This window comes from Arabidopsis thaliana, chromosome 2, assembly GCF_000001735.4.
Source record: "Arabidopsis thaliana chromosome 2, partial sequence".
Lineage (NCBI taxonomy): Eukaryota > Viridiplantae > Streptophyta > Magnoliopsida > Brassicales > Brassicaceae > Arabidopsis > Arabidopsis thaliana.
The window spans coordinates 2475539-2494442 of NC_003071.7; the positions used below are offsets into that span (position 1 = coordinate 2475539).

Consider the following 18904-nt stretch of genomic DNA (forward strand, 5'->3'; position numbering starts at 1 on the left):
GGTGTTGACGAGACGACGGCTCTCCGACATTCACCTAGTTTGCATCATGAGCCTTCGCTTCTCCATTGACAATGTCTGGATCTCCGGCTCCCTCTAAGCTGGTCCTCTTCTTTTCAAATTCTCACTAAGCGTTTTGCTAGTGAAGACCTTTCTCACCCCGTGGTGAAGATCTTTCTACCCTCCTGATTCGGCGATTCTACGCTTCTAGACATCATGTCTCGCAAATTTATCTACTCTGAGAAAGGAAAAGGCATTGCTTCCCCCTGCCTCCCCCCAAAGATCCCAAGAGTGTCTGTTCCAGCTTTTGATGACTCTGAACTCCGACGTAAACATTCTCTAACCATTATTGGAAGACTCACCAACCCTCTTGCCCAACGGGTTTGGGGAATGATTCCCTTTCTCGCAGATCTGTGGAAAACTTCCACACGTCCGATAGGCGCGGACCTAGGGCAAGGACGCTTTCAGTTTCAATTCTCCCCGGAACAAGATCTTTTCAGTGCGTTGGAGAACCAACCCTACCACTATGCAAAATGGATGGTGATTCTCCAAAGATGGGAACCGACCACATCCTCCTCATTTCCTTCTAAGATCCCCTTTTGGAATCGATGTTCAAGGCATCCCCATCCACCTTTGGTCGGAAGAAATGTTCATCAGCGTTGCAAAGGGAGTTGGGATCTTTGAAAAGGCTGAGATTACTAACACCTATGCCAGAATTCGAGTGACGGTGAATGGACTGAAACCACTCATCAAGAAGATTTTTGTTGACTTTGTGGATGGCTCAGAGGCTTTAGCTGATCTAGTTTACGATAAACTTGAACGTCATTGCAAGAGATGCAATAAATTGGATCACGACGAAAAGGATTGCCCGGATTCTCAAGGTCTGGGAGATAGAAAAGAACGTCTCCCCTCTCCCCCCTCTTCTCCTTCTAAGGATCGTCAGGATCAACCTTCTCGGCATCTTCAAAGGAACTACGATGATAGAAACCAGAAGCGACCTTATCAAGGAAGATATCAAAGACAACGAAGCCCTAAGAGGCCTAGAAGATCGGATCATGGACGCTACTCAAATTAAAGAGAATACTCTAGATTTGACCCTAGAGGTAGATATGATCTTTCCAAGACCTCGAATCCTAGAGAACCAGTTCAGGAGACCTCTAGGCATCACCAGGGCAGTCGAGCTTCGGCGAGTCCCTCTCACTCTCTAGACAACAAAAGAACCTCTCTCCCACAGAGAGCGATTAAGGAAGTCTGAGATAGCTCTCAAGGCCTGAGTGGGTGTAAAGAAAGATCTTCGAGAGACTTATCCTCCACTTCCAGGATTCAGAATCCTTTGGCTACTTTGCTACCTCAAAAAGCGTTAAATATCGCTATGGGAGAGCTTAGAGACGTTATGATCCAATACGTCAATTGTGCAGACCCGACAGAGAGTGCTGCAAGGAAAGAGCGTTATAGACAAGCTAAAGATCATGGACAATTTGAAGAAACCGCTGGTCAAATAATTAGGGCCAATCTCAGTATCCCACCTCTGGCTTTACAAGATCTATCCCCTCAGCAAACTGCCTATCAAGAGCGAATTCCTATATCTCAAAGATTAGGTCCTGTTAATGCACCCCCTTTGGCACCAAAACCAAAGCCAAAGAAGAGAGTTCTCTCAAAAAGGAAAGTGGGTAGACCACCAACCAAGAAAAGAGCCCAACAAATGTCATAATTTAGCCCAGGGAACATCGCTGTTGGGCTCTCCAAAAAAAAACGGCTCCTCCACTATCAACCCTCTCCTAGAAGACGTCTAAATATGGAAAGCTTGAGTGAGGTACCTTTGGGATCAGCTGGACCTTCTTTTGGAGCGAGCTCAAGTAAACAACTTCCCCTTTTGAATGAGCCTGGTAGAGATCCCTCTCTGCAAGGATCCCCGAGTTTGTCTCGCCAATCCAAAAACTCGTCTGATTTTCGGCTCCCTCAAATCAACCTGACGTAAAGATAGTATGCTGGAATTGTCAGGGGATGAGGAACCCACTGACAATCCAGCGTTTAAAGGAGATACATAAGATGATCTCCCGTGATATCTTATTCTTCATGGAGACGAAGAACGATGATGGTTATGTGTTAAAGACTTTAGAGTGGATTAATTATGACCACAATGCACTAATCACACCTTAGAGACATGGGGGTGGGGGTTTAGCTTTATTTTGGAAACATGAGATATATCTTGAGGTACTCACTGCCTGCCCTAATTATTTTGATACTAACATTATAATAAGGGATAAGGCTTTCTTTGCTACCTTCATCTATGGTGAGCCAGATCAGACAAAGAGATGGAGTATTTGGGCTCAGTTAAAGGAACTTTCTCTATCAAGGTCTGGTGCATGGTTTTTGTCTGGGGATTTTAACGAAATCATTGATGGCACTGAAAAAGTAGGTGGCCTAACTAGAGCGGAGAGTTCTTTTATGGACTTCAGATCCTTCTTATCTGAAAGCGACCTCTTTGATCTCAAGCATTTGGGAGAATCCTTATCCAGGCGGGGTATCAGATACTCTCATGTCATCAGATGTCGCCTAGATAGAGCAATTGCCAATTCTGTTTGGTCTGATCTGTTTCCCTCTGGACGCTTGGAGTATCTAAGATTTAAGGGATCGGACCATCGCCCTATTGTGACCTACTTTGCAAAGAAGAAGAAGAAAACACGTGGGGTTTTTCGTTATAATAGAAGACTGAAGAACAATGCTGAAGTCACTCAGCTCATAAAGGAGTGTTGGAACAGAGAGCCTTCCTTCTCAGTCAGTCAGAGAATAGCAATCTGCAAGAAAGAGATTGTGGCATGGAGCAGGGAAAAACAAAGGAATAGCCAGAAACTTATTGAGCAAAAGAAGATGGAGCTAGAACAGGCAATGGTAAGTCCTGAAAATAATGGAGATTTGCTAGCCAAGATCAATCTAGATCTCACCGAAGCTTATAAGCTGGGGGAAGGTTACTGGAAGCAAAGGAGTAGAATCATGTGGCTATGTTTGGGAGATCGGAACTCGGGTTTCTTTCACGCTGTCTCTAAAAAGAGGAGAGCACGAAATCGCCTTTCAGTTATAGAAGATCTGTCTTTGAAGACCACAAGATTACTGAAGTTATTTCTGCCTACTTCCATAAGATGTTTCACTCAGACGATTTGGATGAGTCTCATACACGAGCAACTGTGACAGAAGCCCTGTCTCCCTGTGTATCGGAGGAGACCAATTTGGCATTGATTGCAGTTCCATCCCTAAAAGAAATTCATGATGCTCTAATGGGAATTCATGCGATAAGGCGCCGGGACCTGAGGACTTCTCCGCTAGTTTTTTCCAATCTCACTGGGATTCTATCGGGCAAGCTATCATCTCTAAGGTCCAAGGCTTTTTTCAAATGGGTACCATGCCTACTTCAATCAATGAGACTTTCATCAGTCTGATTCTAAAGATCACTGGAGCCAAGAAAGTCTCTTAATATAGACCTATTGCTCTCTATAATGTCTATTATAAGATTGTGTCTAAAATCTTAACTCAAAGACTTCAGCCGCTCCTTCCAAGCCTAGTGTCTGAGAACCAGTATGCTTTTATCAAGAATAGAGCAATCTCTGATAATGTCTTGATAACCCATGAAGTGCCACCAAGTATTGCTTGATGGCGGGAAAGACAGATATTTCTAAAGCCTATGACAGGCTCGAATGGAATTTCATCAAAGAGGTCCTTCAGTGGTTTGGTTTTCACAGCATTTGGATCAATTGGATTATGCAGTCCGTCACAACTGTCTCCTATTCCTTTCTCATCAATGGTTCACCTCGGGGAAAGGTTGTTCCATCAAGGGGAATAAGACAAGGAGATCCGCTCTCCTCATATATGTTTATCCTTTGTGGAGAGGTGCTATCAGGTTTGTGCCACTCGGCTTAGAAGAAGGGGCTCCTACGGGGAGAGTTCTTTTGTGGACTTCAGATCCTTCTTATCTGAAAGCGACCTCTTTGATCTCAAGCATTCGGGAGAATCCTTATCCTGGCGGGGTATCAGATACTCTCATGTCATTAGATGTCGCCTAGATAGAGCAATTGCCAATTCTGTTTGGACTGATCTGTTTCCTTCTAGACGCTTGGAGTATCTAAGATTTAAGGGATCGGACCATCGCCCTATTGTGACCTACTTTGCAAAGAAGAAGAAGAAAACACGTGGGGTTTTTCGTTATGATAGAAGACTGAAGAACAATGCTGAAGTCACTCAGCTCATAAAGGAGTGTTGGAACAGAGAGCCTTCCTTCTCAGTCAGTCAGAGAATAGCAATCTGCAGGAAAGAGATTGTGGCATGGAGCAGGGAAAAACAAAGGAATAGCCAGAAACTTATTGAGCAAAAGAAGATGGAGCTAGAACAGGCAATGGTAAGTCCTGAAAATAATGACGATTTGCTAGCCAAGATCAATCTAGATCTCACCGAAGCTTATAAGCTGGGGGAAGGTTACTGGAAGCAAAGGAGTAGAATCATGTGGCTATGTTTGGGAGATCAGAACTCGGGTTTCTTTCACGCTGTCACTAAAAAAAGGAGAGCACGAAATTGCCTTTCAGTTATAGAAGATGAATCTGGGAACCCTGTCTTTGAAGACCACAAGATTACTGAAGTTATTTCTGCCTACTTCCATAAGATGTTTCACTCAGACGATTTGGATGAGTCTCATACACGAGCAACTGTCACAGAAGCCCTGTCTCCCTGTGTATCGGAGGAGACCAATTTGGCATTGATTGCAGTTCCATCCCTAAAGGAAATTCATGATGCTCTAATGGGAATTCATGCGGATAAGGTGCCGGGACCTGAGGACTTCTCCGCTAGTTTTTTCCAATCTCACTGGGATTCTATCGGGCAAGCTATCATCTCTAAGGTCCAAGGCTTTTTTCAAATGGGTACCATGCCTACTTCAATCAATGAGACTTTCATCAGTCTGATTCTAAAGATCATTGGAGCCAAGAAAGTCTCTTAATATAGACCTATTGCTCTCTATAATGTCTATTATAAGATTGTGTCTAAAATCTTAACTCAAAGACTTCAGCCGCTCCTTCCAAGCCTAGTGTCTGAGAACCAGTATGCTTTTATCAAGAATAGAGCAATCTCTGATAATGTCTTGATAACCCATGAAGTGCCACCAAGTATTGCTTGATGGCGGGAAAGACAGATATTTCTAAAGCCTATGACAGGCTCGAATGGAATTTCATCAAAGAGGTCCTTCAGTGGTTTGGTTTTCACAGCATTTGGATCAATTGGATTATGCAGTCCGTCACAACTGTCTCCTATTCCTTTCTCATCAATGGTTCACCTCGGGGAAAGGTTGTTCCATCAAGGGGAATAAGACAAGGAGATCCGCTCTCCTCATATATGTTTATCCTTTGTGGAGAGGTGCTATCAGGTTTGTGCCACTCGGCTTAGAAGAAGGGGCTCCTACGGGGAGAGTTCTTTTGTGGACTTCAGATCCTTCTTATCTGAAAGCGACCTCTTTGATCTCAAGCATTCGGGAGAATCCTTATCCTGGCGGGGTATCAGATACTCTCATGTCATTAGATGTCGCCTAGATAGAGCAATTGCCAATTCTGTTTGGACTGATCTGTTTCCCTCTGGACGCTTGGAGTATCTAAGATTTAAGGGATCGGACCATCGCCCTATTGTGACCTACTTTGCAAAGAAGAAGAAGAAAACACGTGGGGTTTTTCGTTATGATAGAAGACTGAAGAACAATGCTGAAGTCACTCAGCTCATAAAGGAGTGTTGGAACAGAGAGCCTTCCTTCTCAGTCAGTCAGAGAATAGCAATCTGCAGGAAAGAGATTGTGGCATGGAGCAGGGAAAAACAAAGGAATAGCCAGAAACTTATTGAGCAAAAGAAGATGGAGCTAGAACAGGCAATGGTAAGTCCTGAAAATAATGACGATTTGCTAGCCAAGATCAATCTAGATCTCACCGAAGCTTATAAGCTGGGGGAAGGTTACTGGAAGCAAAGGAGTAGAATCATGTGGCTATGTTTGGGAGATCAGAACTCGGGTTTCTTTCACGCTGTCACTAAAAAAAGGAGAGCACGAAATTGCCTTTCAGTTATAGAAGATGAATCTGGGAACCCTGTCTTTGAAGACCACAAGATTACTGAAGTTATTTCTGCCTACTTCCATAAGATGTTTCACTCAGACGATTTGGATGAGTCTCATACACGAGCAACTGTCACAGAAGCCCTGTCTCCCTGTGTATCGGAGGAGACCAATTTGGCATTGATTGCAGTTCCATCCCTAAAGGAAATTCATGATGCTCTAATGGGAATTCATGCGGATAAGGTGCCGGGACCTGAGGACTTCTCCGCTAGTTTTTTCCAATCTCACTGGGATTCTATCGGGCAAGCTATCATCTCTAAGGTCCAAGGCTTTTTTCAAATGGGTACCATGCCTACTTCAATCAATGAGACTTTCATCAGTCTGATTCTAAAGATCACTGGAGCCAAGAAAGTCTCTTAATATAAACCTATTGCTCTCTATAATGTCTATTATAAGATTGTGTCTAAAATCTTAACTCAAAGACTTCAGCCGCTCCTTCCAAGCCTAGTGTCTGAGAACCAGTATGCTTTTATCAAGAATAGAGCAATCTCTGATAATGTCTTGATAACCCATGAAGTGCTCCACTACCTCAAAAAGTCAAATGCCACCAAGTATTGCTTGATGGCGGGAAAGACAGATATGTCTAAAGCCTATGACAGGCTCGAATGGAATTTCATCAAAGAGGTCCTTCAGTGGTTTGGTTTTCACAGCATTTGGAATAATTGGATTATGCAGTCCGTCACAACTGTCTCCTATTCCTTTCTCATCAATGGTTCACCTCGGGGAAAGGTTGTTCCATCAAGAGGAATAAGACAGGGAGATCCGCTCTCCTCCTATATGTTTATCCTTTGTGGAGAGGTGCTATCAGGTTTGTGCCACTCGGCATAGAAGAAGGGGCTCCTACGGGGACTAAATGTTGCTAGAGGCAGTCCTTGCGTGAATCATTTGCTGTTTGCAGATGATACAATGTTGTTCTGCAAAACAAGTGACAAAGCTTGCGAGGAGCTGATGAGAATCCTGAAACGCTATGAAGAGGCTTCGGGTCAGATGATCAATGGGGATAAATCTTCTATCTTCTTCTCAAGGAAAACCCCAGTTTCTAAGCGGGATAGAGTTAAGGAGCTGCTGCTTATCTCTAAAGAGGGTGGAGTGGGGAAATACCTTGGTTTACCGAAGCTCTTTGGCAGAAGTTAAAATGATATTTTCTCTTCCATTGTTGATAGAATCAGACATAACGCTCTGTGTTGGTCCAACAGATTTCTCCCTGGGGCAGGAAAAATGGTAATGCTAAAATGAGTTCTTGCCTACATGCCCACATATGCTTATGTCTTGTTTCAGTTTACCCATCTCCCTATGCAAAAGAATCCAAACTGCGTTAACCAGGTTTTTCTGGGATAGTATTCCTCATAAAAGAAAGATGAGTTGGATTGCTTGGGAGAAGCTCACAAGACCTAAGCAGAAAAGAGGGTTGGGTTTTAGAGATCTACAGCAGTTCAATGTGGCTTTGTTCGCAAAACTCAGCTGGAGGTTATTAAAAAACCCTAGTAGTCTCTTGGCAAGGGTCCTGTTGGGGAAGTATTGTCCTAATACTGACTTGCTAAAAGTTAAAGTTTCCAAGACGGCTTCTCATGGCTGGAGAAGTATCCTGAGTGGCAGAGATTTGCTTGTTAAAAACATTGGCTGGTCAACAGGTGATGGTGGATCCACTCTAATATGGGATGATTCGTGGATCCCTTCTCCGGATTTTATCCAACCCAAGGGTCTCGTTCCTCTCCTTTCAAAAGGATGGAGAGTTAAAGATTTGTTTTTTCCTAATTTGATTGACTGGAATGAAGCACTTGTGAAGGATCTGTTCCCTGCTTTGTCAGAGAATATCTTTTCTATTACACCTAGCCGGTTGTCTGCACCAGATAAGAGGATCTGGATTCATACCCAAAATGGTGAGTATACGGTCAAGTCGGGTTACTTCATTGCTAGAGAATGTCAGTTTCCCTCTAGTGTTGGCCCCCTGTTTAACTGGAAGAAAGAAATCTGGAACATTTGCACTTCCTAGAAGATTAAAGTTTTTATGTGGAAAGCTCTCCAAGGCGCCCTCTCTACTGGATGTCAGCTTGCTAGCGGAGGCATTGAGGTTGATCCGGCCTATAAGAAGTGTAAGGAACCTGAAACCATTGACCACTTGTTGTTCAATTGCAGTTTTGCAAAGCAAGTCTGGCTTTTGGCTCCTTTCGCCAAGGGTTTGTTTCTAGCTAGTTCAGCGGATTTGGAAAGTCTTGTCTCTCAAGGGAACAAGCTCATCTGCCTCCCTCGGTGGGCCTAGCCAGAAGTCCCCTATTCCCCTGGCTCTGCTGGAACCTTTGGATTGCTAGGAATCAAGAAGTCTTCAATCAAAGGTGTTTCTCTGCTGAAGAGACGGTACAAAAAGCGATCAAGGCAAAGAGCCCAATCTGTTACTCTTCCCCCACCTGGTTCAATCTTCTCGGGGCAAAGAGCAGTTAATCGTACCCCGCGCTACAGGGATTGTGACTTTTTTATAATCTACAGAACGGATGCAGCTTGGAGAAGTGGTGATCATGTTGCAGGTTTGAGCTGGATTTTTGGGGACTGAGTTTTAGATATTCCCAGAAGTCACTCTTTGGTGTGCTCTCATGTGGCCTCGCCCCTCATGGCTGAAGCCATAGCTGTTCGTGCAGCTCTCTCAAATGCTAGGATGCTCAAGCTCCCACGCATAGCTTTGGAGTCGGATTGTAGTACCTTGGTCACAACGATCATTACTAAATCCACCCTCCCGGAAATTCATGGCGTGTTAGCTGATATCCTTCTCAGCTCTCTATCTTTTAATCTCTTTGTCTGTAATCTTATTCTTACAGCTGCAACTTCGGAAGCAGATGCTCTAGCAAAACTTTCTCTCTCTATGTTTGTGGACCGTTAAGCTTATCAATTAAGAAGTTTCTTGATCAAAAAAAAAAAAACATAGTTGTCTTATCTCATTAATAAAAATAAATTAAAATGAATAATACATTTTGTATAATATTTTACTCAACAGTTCTAAACCATGAACCGGTTTGTATGAAGGAATATCTATTGAAATATCCACATTGACATATCCATGTGTAGAAATATTTATATTTAATTCAATGAATTTGAAATCACAGCGGAAAATTAGCCAGCAATACGAAGGTAGGTTAAAGATATTGGTTTAGTGAAGTCTATATATAGGATATAAACTGTAACATAACCTAATATTACCTTTAAAAATTTCTTTTTTAAAATGGAAGACTCCCAAGAAAGCCTAACTATGTGAGCTGTAGTAGAAAGTTATGAAGAAAGCGAGAGTTCAAATGTCATAGATGTATTTTAAAATTTTTATTAGGAATAAAGCTAATGATAGAATGATATGTTTTAAAAAAATCTGTTTTTATTTTGTAGGTGATTCCGATGAGGGAATTTTACATTCCTCAGCCGTTGATGGAGATCATTGTAAGTAAGGTTGGTGAAGATGGTGTTGATGCTTTGAAGAACTAGTTGCTCGCTAGGAGAGAGGGGAAGGATACTGTTCCGTCAAAGAAAACATTAGCATCCGTACGAATTGACAAAGACCATCATTTCATGTGGTGGTCAATGACTCATTCAAAGTATTACACATTCTTCAAAAAGTGTCTTGCCGCAAATAATCCGTATGCGAAGTTTGTAGAGAATCACAAAGGACTGGCTTATGAGTTGACTATAGGGTACTTCCAGATGAGATTTCGTTGGAAGGTGTGCCATGGTAAACGCATTGGTGGTTTACTCAACTTGAATGGCATGAAAGTATGCGTAGTACAGCCACCTTATCAACCGAAAAGAGTTGGTAGGCCAAGGTGATGTAGGTGTAAGAAAGTTGAGTACAAGTTGAGCACGTGTAAGGATTAAGGATTTGAGGATGTTGTCAGGATGATGGGGAAGAGTTCTTGAATATTATGGACAACGTTTTTCGGAATGTTATAATCCAAGTTATTATTGTGTTGTTATTTTTGGTTTCCTATTAGCCGTAAGTCGGACGGGAATGTTAAACCTTGTTTGTTGGGATCTTTTTGTTCAGTTAGGTATAAGTACTTCATTTGCGTCCATTGAATGGTATCTATATATTTATTATTATTCTATACGTAACCTCTACCATTTAGTGATTTTTATTGATAATTTTGCTTAGTATTTATGTTATGCATAAATGGGAGGTTATCCATTAAATCGTGGATCTGTAATGCAAACCTTTAAATATTTTGAGAATTTCGCTAGAAAATTTGTCCAACAAAATTGCAAGGTCTAATTTATTAAAATCCACAAGAATGTTCTATCTAAAAGGTTAGTACATAGATGTCTTTGTTTATTGTATTGCTTAATCCTCGAGAATGTTCTATCTAAAAAGTTTGAACTGGTAAGATGTCCTAATATGTATGCGCTAATTAAGTAAAAGCGGAAAAATTACCGCCAAAACTCTGATGGGGTCTAGTCAAAAATAATATGTTAAGACACAATACATATTAATTTAAATCGGGGATAAGTGGATATGTCTTTGTGGATATTGATTATCATTTAAAAATAAACGTGGACTTTATATTGCTACTTAATTAGTAATTTTATGCTACACCCTCCCTGATAACCAGAATACGTTTATCTATTATGCTTAGTCCATTAACTATGTAGTTGTCTTAAATTTTTTGATTTCCCGACTATGCATAAACTACAATATAAATTAGAATAAATATCAATGAAAAACATATATATATATATATATATATATTAAAAGAATACAATATATAGTGAAAATATGCGATATGGTTATTGAAAACACTGCCTACCAGACCACATGGAGTTAAACTGCAATGTTGGAAATGCCACATATAACGTCATGATGTATTTTGCAGTAAAAAATAATTAGACCTATATATAGGCCCATCATAGCCTATAACGTGACTGGCTTGGGGAAGATAATATGGAGAACCATTCCATGCAGCTGACTACACACAACTATTAACATATCAATCAATCCATTATTGTCTGCCTAATTTATAACTATTTCCTTGAACACCCATTAACCAATGTATAATTATTAAGGCATAGACTTAATCAAGATTTATCAATTTTAAATCAATGTTGTCATTCAACAAGAAACTTTCCTGCTGTTTATAATTAGATAACCATGTGTAATTTTTATTTTTATACCAATTAATTTCAATATTAAATATATGCAATTTGCCGAAAACTCTCTCTCTATATATAATATAGGTAACCACGTGGTTACGTATATAAATTTATATTACAGTATTGTGATAGTAGGATTACCATTTATATAAAACTCTCTCTCTAAGTCAAGCCAACCAGAGAGTTGGTTAGTTCTAACAGTTCTAGTATGCAATAACTGAAATGAAATGAAACTAAAAGTAGAAATGGCAATAACAGGCATGTGAATAACAAAGCAGAAATGATAACATGCAATCAAATGGATAAACAATTCCTAAGGATGGGGTAATCGAATAGTGTGGTCTCCTTAATCTATTCAGGTGGTTGACAAAACTTCAAAGAAGCTATCCCTAGACAACAAGTTCAACAACAAATTAATTCACTCTCGTGATAGAAATCCTCAAGCAAAACTAGACACTGACCTAATTCCCATTAGTGATCTCTAACTAAGCAGACATTATCGAGTCAACATGTTAAAGCCAATACCCTCTCTACAGCCAATCCCTTGGGGTAGAGTCTGATATCTCTGGAATTAATAGGATCCAACGCCCATTAAACGCCTTCTGAGCGTTGGACGTCTGGACTCATATTCCACATTAGCCAGTGAAACAAGCAATAACCGCAACTAATCTAGAAGAGATTCTAGTATTCTAAACTCAACCACCTAAAACGACCAAGTAAACCACAACTAATCTATCCCATCCTCAGAAATACGGTTCACTACTCAGACATAATAAAAGACAATAGCAAAGCAACGATTGAAAACATGATAACAGAAATGACGAAAGACTTAAACGCAAACTGAATATCAAATACTTGAAAGTGAAAATACAAAATCGCAGGAGAAACACTACAGCTATGAAAGTTGCGAAAATGTAAAAGTTGATGAGAAACGGAATAACAACGGATGCCCTAGGGAAAACCCTAAGAGGCAGTTTATATAAGCGAGTGACAAGTGTGTATTTTGCATGTTTTGAGCATCCATTTGTCATCACTTTAGCACCATATCATCACTGTTTTATACCATTTCTCATCATTTGTCATCACTTTGCATGTTTAGGATAGGTTTGCATGCATGTTGCATATTTGTGTTGATTTCAGGTGATTTGGAGATGTTGACGAGCTAACTGGAAGAAGCGGACCTGATCATGTCAAACCACTCGACCCCGAGGTCGGGTAGAAGCTTCAAGGCCTCAACAGACCACTCGACCCCCTGGTTGAGTAGGGGACTTCTCGATTTCATCTCATCACTCGACCCCTGGCCGAGTACCACCACGAGAGATACTCGATCACTTCACTCGACCCCCAGGTCGAGTGTCTTCACCTCCACCACCTGACCACCACTCGATCACACCACTCTACCTGGAAGTCGAGTATTACCATCACCACCACTCGACTACCTACTCGATGGCGAGCTTCAGAGTCTTCTTCATTCCGCACTCAACCAGACACTCGAGCACAAGAAAGAAAAGAAGACCCCAGTTATTCACTCAACCTCTCACTCGACCACCTGGGTCGAGTACAGTTCTTAATTCATCCCAATACTGCGTCGTTTTGAGTATTAGGGTTTCGGAATATTTTGCTATAAGTAACATGTACTTTACATTTTCGAAAACAAGTTTTTAGCTTGGTTTTATTCCGCAGACATTGTGTTCTAGACCTTTTTGTAATCCGGATTTCTCTTTATCTATTCAGTATTCAGTATTCAGTATTTGTTCTTGATTTCGTTTACTGTTGTTCATCCTGTTATCATTCTGCTATTACATTGTTGTTATCATGTTTTCATCCTGTTCAACGTTTATGTTCTCTACAATGATGTCTGAGTAGTGAATAGGTTTCTAAGGATGGGTTAGAGTAGTGTAGAATTCTCAGTATGCTAGGTGGTTGAGTTTGATTGATAGATCCCTTTTGAATTAGTTGTTCTTAATGCCTATTGCTTTCTGATCAACTGGAATTTGAGCCCAGACATTTCTGCGCCCAAAAGGTGTTCGATGAAATGTCTGAACCACTAATTCCAGGATTCGTGGCCGTGTACCAAGGTATTGGTTGCAGGGAGCGTTTTGGCTTTAACTCGTTGATTCGTAATGCCTGTTAGTTTAGCTCTCGTCAATGGTGATTGAGTCTGGGACTAGGTTAACTTGAGGGTCTCTGTTGCGGTGGCACTTAGATTTGGTTAATGAACTTGTTGTCTAGGGATAATTTATTGAGCATGTCAATCACTTGTAAACTGAGGAAACGAAACTACTCAATTACCCCATCCTCGGGAATTCTTTATCTGATTGAATTCTTTGTTTACTCTACTGTTGTTTACTGCATCTTGTCATCTGTTGCTTAGTTTCTACAATTCTTTCCTGTTACTCGACCTGATACTCGACCACCCAGTTGTCTGGCAACAGACTGTGCAGTCGAATGTCTTTGTTTTGTTTTTTGTCTGTTACTCGACCTGTCACTCGACCTCACCCAATGCTCTGCATCGAGCTGTGTTGGTCGAGTGTTTTACTCTTTCTGCTTGAATTTCTGTTTTCTGCATGTTCACTTAGGACTGCTAGAACACACCAAAACCTGTTATTGCTTGGCTTGACTTAGTGACTTCTGATTACATCTTGATTGTTAGCATCACACCCATTTGGATTGACAACGTAAAATACTACAACGACATGATTGGTGTTTTAGGATAATTGACTAAAAACCTATTATCAATTTGGCACCGTTGCCAATTGGGTGTTTGTTTGTTACATTTGAGATTTCAGACTTGTTTAGATCAAGTTCTTTTTCAATTTTCAATTCGGTTGCTAACTGTGTGTTTTTCTTGTTGTCTTCTTGATCCAGGTACCCCTCTTCTGTATGCAAACTCGATCAACAGGCAATCAGAACCTCTTTTCAACGACTACATCGACCGCATAGCTTGCGAACTAAGAGAAAGGAGAAACACAGTCAACCTTGTACCACAACAACCACTCGAAATGGATGACGAACATAATCAAGAAAATGGCCCTGCCAACATTGGTGCTGGGGATGCACCACGTGATCTCCGTCAGCGGAAAGAAATTGCACCTCCTGTGATCCAGAACAACAACTTCGAGATTAAGAGTGGTCTCATCTCGATGATTCAGGGGAACAAATTCCATGGTCTGCCAATGGAGGATCCACTCAACCACCTTGATGAATTTGATAGGCTCTGCAACCTAACAAAAATCAATGGTGTCATTGAAGACGGATTCAATCTCCGTTTGTTTCCATTCTCCTTGGGCGGCAAAGCACACATTTGGGAGAAGAATCTGCCCCATGACTCAATCACCACCTGGGATGATTGCAAGAAGGCCTTTCTATCAAAGTTCTTCTCCAACGCCAGAACTGCAAGACTCAGAAATGAGATCTCTGGCTTTTTACAGAAGGCTGGTGAAAGCTTCTGTGAAGCATGGGAGCGTTTCAAGGGTTACACCAACCAATGCCCTCATCATGGCTTTACTAAAGCCTCTCTGCTCAGCACTCTTTACAGAGGAGTTCTACCACGCATCAGAATGCTTCTAGATACAGCCAGCAATGGGAATTTCCAAACAGAACAAAGATGTTGAAGAAGGCTGAGAATTGGTTGAGAACCTTGTTCAATCAGATGGTAATTACAACGAGGACTGCGATAGGACCGTCAGAAGCACAGCTGACTCTGATGACAAACACAGGAAGGAGATCAAAGCGCTGAATGACAAGCTGGACAGGATTCTTCTTAGCCAGCAAAAGCATGTGCACTTCCTTGTTGATGACGAAAAATATCAGGTCCAAGATGGGAGGGTAACCAGTTGGAAGAAGTCAGCTACATCAACAACAACCAGAGTGGCTACAAAGGGTATAACAACTTCAAAACCAACAACCCCAACCTCTCCTACCGCAGCACAAACGTTGCTAATCGTCAAGATCAAGTGTATCCTCCACAACAACAACAAGGTCAGAACAAACCTTTTGTTCCTTACAATCAAGGTTTTGCTCCTAAGCAGCAATTTCAGGGGAATTACCAGCCGCAACCACCACCTGGGTTTGCACCTCAGCAAAACCAAGGTCCTGCTACTCCTGAGGCTGACATGAAACAAATGGTACAACAGCTGCTTCACGGGCAAGCCTCTGGCTCCATGGAGTTGGCAAAGAAGATATCTAAGTTACATAACAAGCTGCACTGTAGCTACAATGATCTCAATGTCAAGGTGGAAACACTGAATACCAAAGTCCGATACTTAGAGGGACATTCTGCATCTTCTTCAGCTCCAAACCAGATAAGCCTACTACCAGGCAAAGCAATTCAGAACCCAAAAGAATATGCTCACGCTATCTCTCTGCGTAGTGGAAAAGCACTTGAAACTAGGGAGGACCCAAAGACAGTCACTGACGACAGTGAAGATCAAGATGGGCCACTCGAGCTGCCACTCGACCACTTTACTCGACCAACTACTCGAGCAACCTCCCCAGCAACATCACCAACTGCTCCAAAACCAGTTGCTGTCAAGAACAAAGAAAAGGTCTTTGTCCCTCCTCCTTACAAACCACAGCTTCCATTTCCTGGCCGTCACAAGAAAGCATTGGCAGATAAGTATAGAGCTATGTTTGCCAAGAACATTATGGAGGTTGAGTTGCGGATACCTCTTGTTGACGCTCTAGCGCTAATCCCAGACTCTCACAAGTTTTTGAAAGAGTTGATCGTGGAGAGAATTCAAGAAGTGCAAGGATGGTGGTATTGAGCCATGAATGCAGTGCTATCATACAGAAGAAGATCATTCCTAAGAAGCTAAGTGATCCTGGTTCATTCACTCTACCATGCTCTTTAGGTCCATTGGCTTTCAACAGATGCCTATGTGATTTAGGAGCATTAGTCAATCTCATGCCGCTCTCTGTCGTCAAAAGATTGGGGTTCACTCAATACAAATCCTGCAGTATATCCCTCATCCTAGCTGACAGGTCAGTAAGGATCCCTCATGGTTTGCTCGAAAACCTACCAATCAGGATCGAAGCTGTGGAGATACCAACTGACTTTGTAGTCCTGGAGATGGATGAAGAACCCAAGGACCCGTTGATTCTAGGGAGACCTTTCTTAGCAACTGCAGGAGCAATGATTGATGTCAAGAAAGGGAAGATTGATCTAAACCTTGGCAAGGATTTTGGGATGAGCGAAGAAGGGTCAACACGAGTTCAACCTGCACACTCGAGGACATACTCGACCAGCCACTCGACCTTGTCTGCCAACGAATCTGGGGAGCCGATCATCCCAACTTCAGATGACTGGTCTGAACTCAAGGCGCCGAAGGTGGATCTCAAACCATTTCCTAAAGGTCTAAGGTACGCATTCCTTGGTCCAAACTCTACTTATCCTGTGATCATTAATGCTGAGATAAATGATGATGAAGTGAACCTGCTATTATCTGAGCTTAGAAAGTATAGGAGAGCAATTGGTTATTCATTATCTGACATTAAGGGAATTTCACCTAGTTTATGCTACCATAGGATCCATCTTGAAAACGAATCCTATTCTAGCATTGAACCACAGAGGAGGTTAAATCCCAACTTGAAAGAAGTAGTAAAAAAAGAAATTTTGAAACTGCTTGATGCTGGTGTCATCTACCCTATCTCTGATAGTACTTAGGTTTCTCCAGTGCATTGCGTCCCTAAAAAAGGTGGAATGACTGTTGTCAAAAATGTAAAGGATGAACTGATCCCTACTAGAACTATAACGGGTCATAGAATTTTCATTGATTATAGGAAGCTAAATGCTGCATCTAGGAAAGATCATTTTCCTTTACCATTCATTGATCAAATGCTTGAACGTTTAGCTAATCATCCATACTATTGCTTTCTTGATGGATATAGTGGTTTCTTTCAAATACCAATTCACCCTAATGATAAAAAAAAAACCACTTTCACATGTCCTTATGGAACTTTTGCTTATAGAGAATGCCATTCGGTTTATGTAATGCTCCTGCAATATTTCAGAGGTGTATGACCTCTATATTTTCAGTTTTAATCAAGGAGATGGTGGAGGTTTTCATGGACGATTTTTCGGTTTATGGCCCCTCTTTCTCCTCATGTTTGTTGAATCTTGGCAGGGTACTGAAGGTGCGAAGAGACGAATCTTGTTCTCAATTGGGAAAGAGTTCCACCAACTGAACGCTGTTGAAGGAGGATCTCCATGGTATGCTGATCACGTCAATTACTTGGCATGCGGAATAGAGCCTCCCAACCTGACCAGTTATGAAAGGAAGAATTTTTTCAGAGACATCCACCATTACTACTGGGATGAGCCTTATCTTTACACTCTCTGTAAAGATAAGATCTACAGGAGTTACGTCTCAGAAGATGAAGTAGAAGGTATCCTGCTGCATTGCCATGACTCAGCATATGGTGGTCACTTCGCAACGTTCAAAACAGTGTCAAAGATTCTTCAAGCAGGCTTTTGGTGGCCAACAATGTTTAAGGACGCTCAAGAGTTTGTTTCAAAGTGTGATTCATGCCAGAGAAAAGGCAATATCAGCAGAAGAAATGAGATGCCTCAGAATCCAATCTTGGAAGTTGATATCTTTGATGTATGGGGGATTGATTTTATGGGTCCATTCCCATCTTCATACGGTAACAAGTATATACTGGTCGTCGTAGACTATGTATCAAAGTGGGTTGAAGCTATTGCTAGTCCTACCAACGATGCAAAAGTTGTGCTGAAGCTATTCAAGACCATAATCTTCCCGAGATTTGGAGTTTCTTGGGTAGTAATCAGTGATGGTGGGAAGCATTTCATCAACAAGGTTTTTGAGAACCTCCTGAAGAAGCATGGAGTAAAGCACAAGGTCGCTACTCCCTATCATCCACAGACGAGCGGGCAGGTTGAGATCTCCAATAGGGAGATAAAAACAATTCTGGAAAAGACTGTTGGGATTACAAGGAAAGACTGGTCTACAAAGCTCGATGACGCATTATGGGCTTACAAGACAGCTTTCAAGACCCCCATTGGTACAACTCCTTTCAATCTTCTCTGTGTAAAATCATGTCACCTACATGTTGAGCTCGAGTACAAAGCAATGTGGGCGGTAAAACTTCTGAACTTTGACATAAAAACTGCTGAGGAGAAGCGATTGATCCAACTCAGTGAACTTGACGAGATCCGTTTAGAAGCTTATGAGAGCTCTAAAATCTACAAGGAGAGAACTAAGCTTTTCCATGACAAAAAGATCATCACCAAGGATTTTCAGGTTGGTGATCAGGTGCTGCTATTCAACTCTCGTTTGAAAATCTTTCCAGGAAAGCTTAAATCCAGATGGTCTGGCCCCTTCTGTATCACTGAGGTCCGTCCTTATGGAGCAGTCACTCTAGCTGGTAAGAGTGGAGTATTCACAGTAAATGGTCAAAGGCTCAAGAAATACTTAGCAAATCAAATCCTTCCAGAGGTGACATCGATTCATCTCCAGGAACTTCTTGATGATTAAAGGAGAAAAGGAGTCAAGCTAATGACTTTAAACAAGCTCACTTGGGAGGAAGTCCCATGACTATCTCTGTAAATAATTTTTTCTTCACTTGTTATTTTTGATTTGTCTTAGTTGTGATTGTGGTTCTCAGGAACAAAATAACAACGTGGAGATA

The 18904-nt window shown here is 41.6% G+C and overlaps 4 pseudogenes across 4 annotated transcripts; all 4 read left to right on the forward strand.

Moving 5' to 3' along the window:
• Positions 1 to 213: 213 nt before the first annotated feature.
• On the forward strand, positions 214 to 8985 carry AT2G06290 (annotated as a pseudogene; the record flags this gene model as incomplete). The annotated part of the gene is made up of 1 exon: positions 214 to 8985.
• A 386-nt stretch (positions 8986 to 9371) lies between these two features.
• AT2G06296 lies at positions 9372 to 10193 on the forward strand (annotated as a pseudogene; the record flags this gene model as incomplete). Its single annotated transcript has 1 exon — positions 9372 to 10193.
• A 2078-nt stretch (positions 10194 to 12271) lies between these two features.
• On the forward strand, positions 12272 to 13000 carry AT2G06303 (annotated as a pseudogene; the record flags this gene model as incomplete). Its single annotated transcript has 1 exon — positions 12272 to 13000.
• A 1122-nt stretch (positions 13001 to 14122) lies between these two features.
• Positions 14123 to 18745, forward strand: AT2G06310 (annotated as a pseudogene; the record flags this gene model as incomplete). The annotated part of the gene is made up of 1 exon: positions 14123 to 18745.
• Positions 18746 to 18904: the final 159 nt, after the last annotated feature.